Below are 13,988 nucleotides of genomic sequence, written 5' to 3'. Positions count from 1 at the left end.
GATACGCAAGTTTACTTCTGTTGGAATTCACGATTTGTGGTGTTTGGAACAAATTCTTGAAAAGCTCCAAACGGGGGTGAAAGGGGGCGGGGGGGGGGGGGGGGGAGGCACTGGAAATAGCTACAGCTACCACCTTCTGAACACACACTGCCTGATGAACCAAGGAGTTGGCAACTTATCTAGCCACAGTCTTTCTGAGCACTTAAAAACACTATTTCAACTCAAATTCATTAGGAGCCACCAGTGTTTTAAAGATGCAACAACTCTTCAACAGGTGGTGGCTCTCCAAAGGCACACTACTCCCTTCTCCCCCCTCCACATCAGGTTTGTCAGTCGCCAATGATGCAATACATGTTTCACAGACATTCAGCTTGGGACTTCACTTCCAAAAAAGAGACACGATCTGAATATTCACCTGGCTTGTCACCCCCCAAACACTGTTAAGCCAGATACCATCGCAAACACGTTCTCAGAATGGCGGTTTGAGACAAGGCACAAGGAATTATCACCAGTTCCTTTCGAACAGACCTTGAGAAGAAAGCCTCAGCACCTGAAGCTGCAAATTTAAGAAAACTGTAGGTAATAGATCCTTAAGTATTTCTGTAATGGAGATTGTAAAACCCCAAGAGGCCCCGAAATTTTGTTACTGTGCATCTTTCCTCCCCTGCCCCGCCATGCAGTTTAAAAAGTGAAACGTAAAAAAAACATTTCGATATTATTAAGAATTTATGTCGAGCGTGAAACACGCACAGCGCTGCACACTCCCGTTACGTGCAAATCGGTTGCCAGACCTGAGACAGACTCGTCCACAGCTACCGATGTCCAAACGCCTCTGGGGGCTCAGCCGACACCCCCAGCGCCCCGCAGCCTCCACTCGCACGGCTGCACCCCGCGCTCAAAGAAACGCTCCCGAAGGCGAGGCGGCCACCTCCACCCGGCAGCCGTCCGTGAGACCTCTCCTGCCGAGAGCCCGAACCCGTCCGACCTCAGCCTTGTCCGACAGCCGGCGGGGCTCGGCGGTGCGGCCACCCGCCCTCCCGCTCCGCTCCACCGTGAGCGACTAGCGCTCCCTCCCGCGCCGGGCAGCGGCCAGCCATCTCTCGGCGGAGGCTCCGGCCCGCTCCCGGACTCACGTGGTGCTACATCCAAAGGTTACACGCACCGCCGGGACGAGGATGACACCGCCGTCAGAGGCGCTCCCCGCCGCGGAGCGGCCCCGCGCTCACCCGCGGCGCGACGCCCGCCAGAGCTTCGCCCCCTCGGCTCCCGAAGGGGCGCCGCATCCCCCCCCCGCCCGCGCCGGTCGATGAGCAGCCGGGCCGGGCATCGACAAATCAAAGCAGCCCGCCCGCCCCAACGGAGAGCGGCGTACGACCCAGCTGCGGCCAAAAACACCGCCCCGGGGGCGCGGCGGGCGGGCGAGTGAGGGAAGGAGGCGGCGGCGGGGGCGGCTGCGGGACTGCCGGCCCCCGCGGGGCGGCGGAGAGGCGCCCAGGATGTCGGTGTCGTGCAGCCGCAGCGGGCTAATCCCGGCTACTTAACCCGGCGGGCGGGCAGGCGGCGGCTGAGCACCACCTTAATCCGCGGCGTGTGCGCGCCCGCCCGCCCGGCGGGGGCTGCGGCGTGCCGGCCCTGCCCGGCCGCGGGGTCCGCGGCGGTGTGGAGGCGCCGTGCCGGGCGGCTGCGCTCCCGCGGAGGCTCAGCCCCGCATCCGCTGCCCTCAAGGTCACGCCGCGCCCCGGCTGCACGGCGGCGGGGCCAGGTGCGCGCTTCGGTTACCTGCGGGGAAAAAGCGGCGAAAGCCTGGGAGCGCGGCACCCAGGACCACCGGCGGCCCCGCTGCCGCCGCCACCCCCGCCGTGCCGCACGCCGCCTCCCCGGGCGAGCCCACCCCGGCCCGCAGCGGGAGCGGAGCAACGCTGCACCTGCCGCCGCGCGGCTGCCCGCCCCGGCCAGCCGGGAGGACAGCCGCCCGGAGCCGCCGCACTTACCTCGGCGCCGCGGGGCCGACCCCGCCACCAGCCAGCCGCCAGCCGGGGGCCGGGACGAGGCGCCCGTGAACCTGCCGCCGCCCGCTCGCCGAGCGCACAAGGTCCCCGCGCTCCCCGCCCTGCCCACGGCCGGCCGGCCCCACCGCCCCCGCCCTGCGGCCGCGGGAGGAGGGCGGGAGAGGGGGCGGGGGGGAAGCGGCGACCGAATTGGGGAGGGAAGGCGAGAGGGAGGGGGCACCGGCGCGGGGAGAGCCGGGGGAGGAGGAGGAGGAGAAGGAAGGGGGGGGCGCGGACCGCCCGCCCCGCCCCCGTCGCCTCACCGGCAGGAACCAGCGATTCGCCCTCCCGGCGGCCGCTCCCGCCGCCGCCGCTCCCCAGGGCCCGCCCGCCTCCTTTCCCCCACACGCACCGGGCAGCGCCGAGCGCTCCGCCGAGCCCCAGCACCGCAGAGCAGCCGCTACGGGAGCCGGGCGCCACCGGGCAGGGCGGGGCGGGGCGCAGCGGTCCGCCCGCCTCCCTCCTCCGCCCGCCCGCCCGCCCGCCGCGGTCACTCACTTGTCCGCTCCCGCCGCCCCCTCCCCTCCCAGCGCCGCAGCCGCCAGTCCCCGCCGCCCCCCTCGCCGCCTGCGGAGCGCCGGCCACGTGACGGGGCCCCTCGCGCGGCCGGGGAAGGGGGGTCCCGACGTGCTGCGTCTTCAATGGGGGAGGCGGAGGAGGGGCGCCGATAGGCACGGCGCCTGCGGGGGCGGGGCCCCGCACCTCTCCCCGCCCCCCGCTCCCGCCACTGGCGGGCGGGAGGCTGACGCGCTTCTTTCCATGACGTCGGCGGGCGGGGCCGCGGCGTTTGATGGAGCCCGGCGGGCTTCGGGGGTCGGTGACTTTGCCACGAGCGGCTCCCGCGGGGCGGGGCGGGGGCGGGCCGCGGCGGCGTGTCCTCCCCGCCCGTGGGTCGCGGGCCGCCGCCAGCGGGGCTGGGAACTGCCTCGGGAGGGCGGGGATCCCCCGGCGGCGGGAGAGGCCGTGGTTCCGCCAGGGAGGGCGGGCCGGGCGGCAGCCGGGCCGCGGGGCCGAGGTGCGGCGGTTGCCCCGGTGGGCGGGGGCCAGGGCCGGGGCCGTCCCGGGGGCGGTGGCGCCGCCGTGAGGGGAGGCGTGACCGCGCGGGGCCGCCCTAACGGTCCGGCGGCGCGCCCGGGGCGCGGTCCTCCCCTGCCCCAGGGGGCGCGGGGCCGCCGCGCAATGCCGTGCCGTGCCGGCCGGGGCCCGAGGCGGCGTCGCTTCACGGCCTCCCCCTGCCTGAGGGCAGCTGGGCGCTGCTGAGCGCCGGGCCGGGGCCTGAGGGGGCCGCGAGGGCCTCACCGGCGGCTTCGCGGCTCCTCAGCGGCGGGCACGGGGAGCCCGGCGGAGCCCGGGTGAGGCTCAGCTGCGGCCGCAGGGGTGAGCTGGGCGCCTGGAGCGCGCCGCGCCGGGAGCTGCCCAGTCCCCGGTTGCGCGGCGCCGCTGAGGTCCGAGCGGCGGGAGCTAGCTTGTCGCTCGCTGCCGGCGACGGGGACCGGGGGACACCGGGTCCAGCTTCCCATCGGGCGTGCCCGCCGCTCCCGCAGGAGGAGGAGGAAGGGGTGGGGGCCGCAGGTGTTCAGCACCTCCCTTTCTCCAGCCGAGGGCTCCTTGATCGGTGAAGGAAAAATAAACGGGGTTAGAAACGTTTGAGCCCTGAAGCGTTGTCCGGGCTGACGCTGTGAGTGAATAACAGGGTTGGGAATTAAATTGGAAATCGGAGACCCTGATTTGAGTTCTCCTCTCCCACCCAATGCAGTAGATCTTCCGCGTCCCCGCCGCAATGAAAAATCCCCATCCATAACCCATACGTAATTCTACAACCCCTTTGTGTGTTTTTTCGAGCCTTGTTTTGACATCCTACCCGCCCTTCTGCATCTCACTGGAATGACTGGCCAGCAGTGGCACAGGCTGTCAGGTTCATTGGGTCTGCCATTAATACCCGGCTTCTCCTTTGTTACCGTTCAAATCCCACTGTTGCCAGAGCCAACGCTGCAAGAGAAATGAAACGGAGAAGCTCACTTATCACTACTGTTGCAGACCGAGATGGTGCAGAGCCTAGAGGGTTAAAGCAACAGGATGAAGTCAGCACAAAACATCCCACAAGAACTGGCAAATAAATAAATCATCCTAACTACGTTATTATCATGGCTTGCCTGAGCTTCATTGTCTCTTTCTTTCTTACCTGAATGGCTGTTACATTTTTCTCCTTGTTCAAGAGAGGCAATCAAAAGAGACTGTGAGCAGTAAATGGCTCCTGCCCATTTTGGATGTTGCTAAAAATACTACCTTACCTCTCCATATCTAGAGGTCAATTGGAAAATCAAAATACTGAGGTAAGCAATCCTGCAGACTGTTCAGCTGAGGAGGTTTCTCACATTTATTCCCAGAAGGAGAATATAAAACTATCTGAATGCATATAAAATTCTCTTACATTCGGTTCTGCAGTTCAGCACCCTCTGCACTGATCACTGTAGCTGAGCAAGGCTTCCCCAGGCACTTGGAAATTGCATTTCTCGATACAGCTTTATAAGATTGGCAGATGTGTTCTGCACTGTTCTGTCATATCTCCTAGCTCTCAGGCAGACAAAATTAGCTTTGGAACAGCTAAGAAGGAGATGATGTGTTTAACGCATTGCAGTTTGGGTACATGTCTGTACTGGCTTACTTTTGTCTTGCAGGAAAGTAGGTAGGCTGTGCTTCAGTTCTTTGTCTATGAAATGGCAATAATATCCTATTTTCTTCACAGGAAGGAAGAAAAGGTGGGAGGGGTATGTAACGTTAATTTTTTGATGCACTGTTATGGCAGATTTCTCTAAGTGGATACATTTTTCAAGGCACAAAATAGTTATTATTTAATGTTCCTCTTGCACTGATATATGAAGATAGCATAAAAACACGCAACACATTGACTGAGAGTAAGAGGGAATTTCTTCTAGGTCTACAGAGCCCTCTCCCTGAGGATTTCAAATTGTTTTCCAAATTAATCCTTGAGCTACAACACTCTTCATAATTTTTGTGAGAAAATAGGTACTCCTCCTATTTCTAAAGGTTAGGACATGTAATTGACTAACAGAAAGCATTCCATGTAATGTAGGTCACCAATTTTATAAAGCAAGTAAAACCAAGATGCACAAAAGAATATTTCTGGAGATCTTTCATTTAAATTTTGAGGAAACATTACCATTTCTGGAAGATTCAGCGTCATTTGCAGACAATTTGGAAAGGCCAGACTTGACAAATGAGTGACAATAGCTCAACTCATCCCATGACCGACTCTAACAACAGAAGCATCACACATTTTAACAGTTGCAGAAAATGTATCACAGAGAATTTAAGTGGGTTGCCTGATTTTGATCTACTTACTATGAGACATTTACCGTAAAGAGTATGAACTGGAGTATTTTGATCATGACAATATTTGGTCAAAAATTAATAAGGTGGCCAAGGTCTGAGTGGACCACCTCACTGTCCAGTGTCAACTAGGGGCCTTTTGGCAAAATTGCATGATGGGCTTGACCTGAGAAGAGAAAATAGAAAACAGACTTTTTGTAGTTTTGTGCATATATCTTAACTTTATTTAATTTTGAAACTTATTTTTTTACTATCCTGCTAGTACTGATCCTGTTCACACTCAGACAGTGAATTAAATTTGATGAAACTGAAGAGCATGGAGAAAGCGTGAGAAGTTGGGAGAATATTTGTGTTCTGAGTGCGGACAGATGAGTGTCCAAAGCTTCCATGGGGTTTGCAGAGCCAAACATTTTCCATACCAACTACATTTCTTCCCAGTCGGCTTTCTCAGGCCAGTACTACTGCTTGACCACTCTCCGCAGACCACCTTGGAAAAGATTGCTGTTCTCTGTGCTCCAGGCTGGGTCCCTGCCCCTGTTGCCGAAGGGCCATGGAGGCTGCATCTTGTGATGGTTCCAGTACCCTGCATCCTAACAGATCAGTCTGTTGCCTAAAAGACCAGACATCCATCTAAATAAGCAAACAAATGACCTTTAGCTCATCTTGTAGGTGTCACAATGACCGAATTGCTCCATCATCCACCCCTGCAGCCAAGCAATGACCTCGTGAAACAAAACAATATAATGCAATTCATCCTGAAATCGTCTACCCCTCCCTCAGGAAAGAGGCCTATCTATAAACATTTGCATTTTTATCAGCTCCAAATTCTTCCTCTTGACTGTTCAGGAGCTCTGGATTAGTGCATAATGTGTTTCCTGTTGTGAATGGGTATGATAATTTAAAGTAGTTAAAATATTTTTTGCTCTATTTAATTTTCCTCACAACATTTTTTGTTTCATTTTTTTCTTTTAGTTTCTTGTTCTTTTACTGCAATACTGCAGGATCAAGAGGGTGAAAGTTAAAAAAGAAATAAAGGAATGTGAGAGGCAAGAGTTATTGCAAATCACTTTTTCATATGCACTGTATTTGAAATGTATCAGAAAAAATACACTGGACTTCATATGTTAACTGTTTCTTCTTTACATGTTCCTTTCAGGTGCCACCACAGCACCACAGCGTTACAGCCTCAAACCAGATGAAAGAGTAGAAAAATGTTTCGTGAACAAAGGCATGACGTCTACATGCAGAGAAAAAAAAAAAAAAAGCATAAAATCCTAGAACTGATGGAGAATCTGGCCAGTTAAAGGACTTTGATCAAACATGAGAAAGGAGGAGAAAAAAAAAAAGAGAGCAGGGTAGGAGAACCGTAGTTTACACTGCTATAAAAAGCAGGAAAAAAACGTTTGGGAAGCATTTTATGATAAAACATAAAAAAAAAAAAAATAAAACCAAGTATTGATGGGATGAGACAGTATGACCGTGGCTGCCTCTTAGAAAGTGAGAAATGACTAGTGAATGGATTTGTGCTATTACTCTGCAAGTACCGTACTAGCAGAGCTCAAAAACAGCCAGCAACCAGCTACCTGCACTGCAGTGGCTTTTCCTACATAGCACTTCCCCAGTTTGGAGCCGATACTTTCTCCCCCATGGCCAGACCATTGCTGCTTCATTGTTGTGTTCCTAAAGGACAGCCAGTCTCAGGCAAGGCTGTCCTGGAAGCAATTCAGTCCAGTTCACCATTAGGATTTGTTAAAAATTACACTGCTGTTGCTGTCTCCCTGGAACTGCTATTAGCCATCGTCTCAGCGCCTGCCCTTGGTATGGATATATATTGGTCAGGCAGCTCACCTACCACCCCAAGACTCAAAATGTGGGAGTACCCATTATGCTTACCAAGCTGCAAAAGCACTTTTGGGGGTTCATGGTACATACAATTCTGGATTGAAATAAAATGTTAGTTCATTTGATTTATGCTACTGGGGGTGCTTTTAGATGTGTTGGTTTTTAAGGTTTCTCTGCTGAACTTGTCTGATGAAGTTGTGGTCTTTGAGAGCCTCTTGTCAGCTGATGTTAGTTTGTGAAGCTTCATTGATTTCACTCTTCTTGTGGATCTGTTCCAATTCATATCTGGTTCATAAATTGTAATGCTGTGATTCTTTCCTCTGCGATCAAATGGCAAGAGTTTTGTCTATTTTTCCTCCCCTCCCCAAGATAGGAAGTAACATGCATAATGAAGCTATCTCTTTCTGAGGCTAACATCAACATCACTGACCAGGCTGAGTCACGCTCCTGATTCACAAAAATTAGTTTTAGGAAGAGTAAGTGTAGCCCCTCCTCTCTCTCATCAGTGCTGGGTAATTGTCTTGAGGAGAACAATAAACTGTCTCTTAGCAATGCTACTTTAACGTCCTTTGGATAAGAAAATAGATAAAATTCATTTAAGCCTTCCTTTCCTTCAGCAAACATTAGCATTTCTGCCCCTTGGCGATTGTTCAAGATGGTTTTGAAACATTGAAGAGTCATTAGAACTAATAGGTCCCATTCTGCATTTCCTTGAAGGAGGAGTATCAGAAAAAAATGCAGTACCTTATTCCTACTACCTTAATCAAGGATTAATAATTCAAATTATAAACGATGACCAGAACATACTTGAATAAATTATCTGTTTTCTTTGTTGATCAGATATAGCTCCAAATCATCTTGGCTGTTTTTAAGAAAAATATCCCACCGACCAAAAGTTGCATTTAAAAATATTAATAATGACCTATTTCACATGCATATTTTAAAACTCTGGGCTCAGTCTTGCAAGCCTTATTCAGGAATAATAGGTTCCAGACTACAAATAACAGATCCAAAGACTAGCAAGATTAAAATTTGGCTATCCATGAAAAGGTGTGGGTATAGAATATCTAGTATCAAAGTCTCAAAATAAATAATTTTTCATAGTAGTATAAATTATAGTTAAAGTATTATGTAAAGCCTTTATACAAGTATATATAAAATCAAGTGTGCTTAGAGTGCTTAAGCATAGATTATGGGCAGTCAAAAGAGGAAGGTCTTGACTAGGATATTGTCTCTATTTTCAGGGAATAATACAACTGTAAATATTAAGGTGAGTCGGAAAAACTTTTAAAAAGAATTTAGAATGTTGCTTGTTAGCTCATAAAATCAAGGAAAGTTAACCAAGTTCTTTTGATATCAACTGTATTTCAATAATTTACTCATAGAAAAGATCAATAGGACTTTCCTCGGCCTAAATTCCCTTTTGTCAGTTGGGTAACATGGCAGCCTTGTACTGAACCAGCAGAGTTTAAATATATCATGTTATGGGCACATCTAGTAATAGTACTGCTGTAGGTTATTTTCAGGCTACAGCATGTTATGCACCAGTAAAGGCAGTTTGGTTTAGGACAGAAGTGAATTAAAAAATAGAAAAATATTTTGTACGTGACAGCAGTCCAAACATTGATGGTTTTGTTCTCTTCAGTTCTGACTGGATTCAGTGAAAGCTGCACATGCATAAAAATTGCTAAAACTGACACCTATGTTACTAAAAATACCTTGGATTGCTAAAAGAGATTTAGAAATTAATCCCCATAAAAGGCTTTTAGATCTATTCAGTTTTAGATTTACAGTAAATCCTAAGTTTGTTAATCTTTGTGTTTCACTCAGCTTGATGTTAAAACCAGCCAGGTCCATTTCACTGTTTGGTCAGTTTTCAGTACCTTTCATGTTCAAGCTCCCAGGCCCCAGCAGTGGCTTTTGAACTGCAAGCCACACTCTGGGAACCATCGGTCCACCGAGATATCAGAAAGGTCCCACAGCTGGTCTGTGGGACTATGGTTAGGAGTAAATGTGTGACATGTCCTTGGTAGCTTATGTAATGGTCTTCAAAAATGTTAAGGGCTAATGATAGTCCACTGGTCCAAAGCATCTGAGAACCACTATCCTAATGCATTTGTGCAGGTTTTGGCTATATACATTGAAAACACACATTTACTTACTGTTCATGAATCAGTCTCTACAGGAATATTTCCTCTACAGTTTGCTGCAGAAGGACTTGTAATGGCACTGGAGTGTGGGAGGTTTAAATCAAGCTCAGCCAGTCACCTCTCCCCATTGTCCGCTCCGGACTAAAAGTAGTAGAAGGGGAGACTTTTGTTTTATCATAGGGATGATCCAAGTGTTCATACTTCTCTACTCTATGTAGGGAAAATGCAGAGATGAACAACTCAAGAACTGAATTCACATCATAATGCAGTTTCAGACAGCCAAGGAAGGCATTTGGGAACTTCTAGAGATCTTTCTTTAGGACTTGCTTAGCCCTGTGCTAAAGTGCTGAGCCACACTCTTCCACCTGCTTTGTTCCTTTGTGTAAGTCCCTTTGCCTCTTTTCCTTTTAAGTACTCTCTCCTTCACTTTTCCTTCAGTTTAGCTTCCCGCACCCCCCCCTCCCCCCCCCCCCCCTCGTAACACCTTTCCCACGCTTCCTGCCAACCAAACCAAACCAAACCAAACCAAACCAAACCAAACCAAACCAAACCAAACCAAACCAGACCCAAGAACATTCTGGGGAACTAACGCATCAGATGATTAATTTGCAGTTTATGCTCTTGGTGTGTGGTATTCCTCCCCTTGCCAGTAGGATGGGATTCACTTGTCTTTATATGGGAATCTAAAAGGGACACATCTAGACCTGTACCAGTAACCCTAGGCTCCTTTTATAGTCAATGGTGAGAAGCTGCAGCCTCCAGAAGGCGATGTATGTCATTCTGAGTTTAACATTTAGGAAAATTCTGTAGTTGTCACTGTCTCTTCTTTAATTCTGGAGGTAAGCAAGGGTGAGTAGTTAAGTTTAAATGTCTAACTCTCCGAAGGTTAGCAGTGGGTATGTGAGATGAACTTCTCTTTCAGACTGCATGATATTCTGGACTCTCTTAATCTACCAGCCTTACTTTCAAGTGGCCACTGAACAGGAGAATCTATGCCAGGAAGCCAAAAGGGAAAATATGCGCCAGGAGAAGGAGGTTTTAAAGCAAGCTATTGCTAGTGATTTTTAATGAACACAGCTTTTCTAATTAGTGCAACTTTTGCTAACAAGGTTTAGTAATTAAAGTGTGGAAACTTGAATTGAGGTGAATAATCTTATGAAGTAAATGACATGATCTTAAGTAACAATGTAAGTGAAGTATGTCTGAGTCCAGTGGAGCTATATGTAAAGAAAGGGATATTGGCATGGGGAAAGCTTGCAGGACATGGCTCCTGGCTTGAATTGCAATGAGTTCGTTGGCCGTGGCCCTTATAGGCTCAGTTTAGATTAAACTCCCCTAAGATTGTACACTTTGTTGCTAGACTAGCCAGCCATGGGAAGAAAATGGCTGTGGTTCCCATACTGGATATAGTACATGGAAGGTTTGAGGTGCAGGGTGAAAATGCCAGCACTATCACAGCCTAATTTGAAAATGAGACTGAGACTTAAGCTTTGATCTTCCTAGTCACTATAGGTTTGTCTGCCTCCTACCTTTATGTGGTTCTGTTGAAGTCCGTGATGCTCTGTCAAAGTGCAGGGAAGTGTTAGCACTCAGAAAAGTGTCCAGAATCCCCCTCAAAAAATGTTTTGGTGTGTATAAATAGATAGAAAATATACATATACATAAAGAGAACGTCCTTTAGAAGGACTCTGTAGTCTAAACATATGTCCAGCTGAAGCTCTAAACCAGTACTACATTTAACAAAAATAATAAAACTTTAAGTTGTAAAGCAACAGTAAAATGTCCATAATTTCTGTTGGTATTAGAAAATCCAGCTTGTTACCTAAAACAAAATTGTCCCTTTCCATCCCCATCCATTTTAATTTTGCTGAGAAGAAAAGCAAAAATATCTGATTTAGAAAAATATTAGGATGTCTGATGGTTTTATATGGGAAACATACAAAATGTTGTTCTTTTTTTAAAAAGGAAACAGAACTCTTACGGTAGACAATGGATGCTAACTGTGAGAAATGAAACCAGCAGGAGTTAATCAAGACCTCTAAAGTCAGAAAACAGATAGTGTCATGCAGTTAAGTTTGCGGTGGGGATTTGTTTTTGTTTTTTTTCCCTGATCTTTTCCTCTTTTCTAAATTAGTTTAAAAACTACATGAAACATTACATTGGCAGACAAGTAAAGCTAACATAAAGTCCCTCTCTTAACTCATAATGTCAGAAAATTCAGAGATGAAGCTACAACATTACTCTTATCCATACTGCAGTACTTTTGGTGTGTCAATGTTCTTATTGCTGACATAATATCAAGGTAGGTAAAAAGCAGATAATTTTGTGTCTTCCCTTAATTTTTTTTGTTTTGAAGTTGAGGGGTAAGGTTTTTTAATATCTTGCTACAACATTTCTATTTTCTCCTTCAGTGTGTTCTGCACATTGGAATGTATTCTTATTTTATTTTTGGGTTTATGCTTGACAAAAATAAATAAAATTATGTGAGTGAAAGCAATGAACATAATATATATCTCATACCTGTATTAATGAAGGTGTTTTTTTCTATTATTCTGTTGCAAGTTCCAAACAGAAACATGTATGTAGATTAAGTTAAACTCGTGCATGCCTTTGCAGGTTTAGGACATAAACTGCCTAAAGGAACTCATGAAAATATATTGCTCGTGTTGTATCAAGGAGTTTCTGTATCTCTTTCAGTACAGTCATTGTTTTCCATTTGCAATATTGAGAAACATTTGCCAGAACTCCAGTCTGTTCCTTTGAAAATTTAAACATGTGCACTTATTTTCCATTGTTATGAGAATAAGGAGTGTTTTTTTTTCTTAATGTATTTCAACTTTATTGCACTCCTGAAATATATCAAAGAAATAATCTGATCTTAAGCCTCATGGTGTGTGTCATTTTCAGCAGGGTTTGAAAGATCAGCAAGTATTTTTCAAATAGTAGTCACTGGGCAGGTCCGATTTATTTCATTGTTCAGCTTTTCCCACTTTCTACCTGAGGCCTACTGCGTGGAAAGGATGAATTACTTTGCTGAGTGTTCAGCTCTTTCAAGAAGTGGTAGGAGGGAGTGGGGAAGGCAGAAAATTAATCAACGAAGTCCTGATTCCACACACTCTTACTCAGCTACCACTTTGTATATGTTGACCTGTTATAGTAGGAAGATATTTATTAATTCTTCAAAGTAGGGAGAAATCAGACGGGTAATGGATCTCAAGCATGAGCCTCTGAGTCATATCTTAGATATTCATTCATGGACTGGTGCAATCTAGCTATCTCCTATTTTTCAGGGCTGTATTTAGGGGTACTCTGTGAGTCTGCAAGAATTCAAAACTGACTAAGCACAAAAATACAAATACTTGATCACATGAAATGCATTCAATTTTATTCCAGTTCCTTCAATGTATATTTTGAACATGCAGTGAAAGAAGAGGTTATATAACAAATGTATATAAATTATGTTTCAAAAATAATTTTTTAAGTGTTTAATGCAAATATTGCATTTTTATACCATAATCTAGATAAACATCAGTGACATGGTCTGTTTCCGCTTTGGCTTTAGTCACACACCAGTCCAGTTATTTTTTGTTTTATTTTGTTTTTAAACGTGACTCATGATGTTTCTTTATGCTTCTTATACAATACTTCTTCCTTCCTGACAATGCCTATTTGTTCTCTATTTTTGGCTTGTTTTTCCATTGTTATCTCTAAATCATGTACTTTTAGCTGATGACTGGAGGATCTTTTTAATTAATACAACTATTGCAGAATAGTTACCATTTTTTGCTATGTATTAAATGTCAAAGAAATAATTTTTAGTATTCTATGCTTTCATTTTTTTCTTCTACAGTGTTCCTACACTAGGATACATTCTATGCATTAATTATGATTTGTCTGATTGTAAAGCCAAAAATAAGTTTAAAATATAGTCAGATTTCCCTGAAGAAGGAGAACTTTCACATTATCAAAAGCAAATTGAAGAAGGACTGAAAGGTAATATTTGTGTAAACTGTGGAAGACATATTAAAGGTTCATGAGGATTCAGGTGAGGTAAAATAATGTTTATGTACATTGATAAGACAATATCCTAACTTTTTATTATGGTTAAAAAGGGAACAGCCTTCTAATAGACTATCAATGCAACAGCTTTTAGAAAAATAATTCACTAAATGCCAAACAGTACCGGTTTAGTAGGTAAATAAATAAAGCAGTATTCACCCAGAATGAGCACAGCAGAGTTAAGCTTCTAACAGTCTAAAGAACAGCTGGGGGAAAGGTATCCACATTTTATTCTTGTCTTCCCTGATATTTGCTTTCCTCCATAGTTAATATTAATCCTAACAATGGGTTTAGTGTTGGTTTGAGAAACAGATGATATAGTGAAAGAAAATATATATCAACAGTGTATAGGATCAGTTTGTTCTCTAAATTTTAAAATTCTTATTTCCCAGTCCTTACTTTAAAAGACAAAATCTAATCTACAAAGAGGTATTTGTTATCCTTTGATACACTTTAAGTTTTGTATATTGTTCACTCATTAAATTTAATTTTACGAGATAATAACAGGGATATATTTTTATGAATATAGTTTGATGTA

General features: G+C 46.7%; 1 protein-coding gene across 4 annotated transcripts in view; it reads right to left on the bottom strand.

Annotated features, from left to right (window-relative positions):
* ATP2B1 (ATPase plasma membrane Ca2+ transporting 1) overlaps window positions 1-2,526 on the bottom strand; it is a 67,308-nt gene extending 64,782 nt beyond the window's left edge. Inside the window, exon 1 of one of the 4 annotated variants that reach the window (XM_037387722.1) lies at window positions 2,401-2,526. The gene's annotated coding sequence lies outside the window, so the exon portion shown is untranslated. Of the gene's footprint in view, window positions 1-1,991; window positions 2,157-2,400 lie in introns of those variants that run through there. The other 3 variants (XM_037387724.1, XM_037387725.1, XM_037387721.1) reach the window with 3 other exon arrangements.
* Between the last annotated feature and the right edge of the window lie 11,462 nt (window positions 2,527-13,988).

This window comes from Falco rusticolus, chromosome 5 (assembly GCF_015220075.1).
Source record: "Falco rusticolus isolate bFalRus1 chromosome 5, bFalRus1.pri, whole genome shotgun sequence".
Lineage (NCBI taxonomy): Eukaryota > Metazoa > Chordata > Aves > Falconiformes > Falconidae > Falco > Falco rusticolus.
Note: the sequence above shows the minus strand (reverse complement) of the source record. Positions and strands in the feature narration are given on the sequence as shown.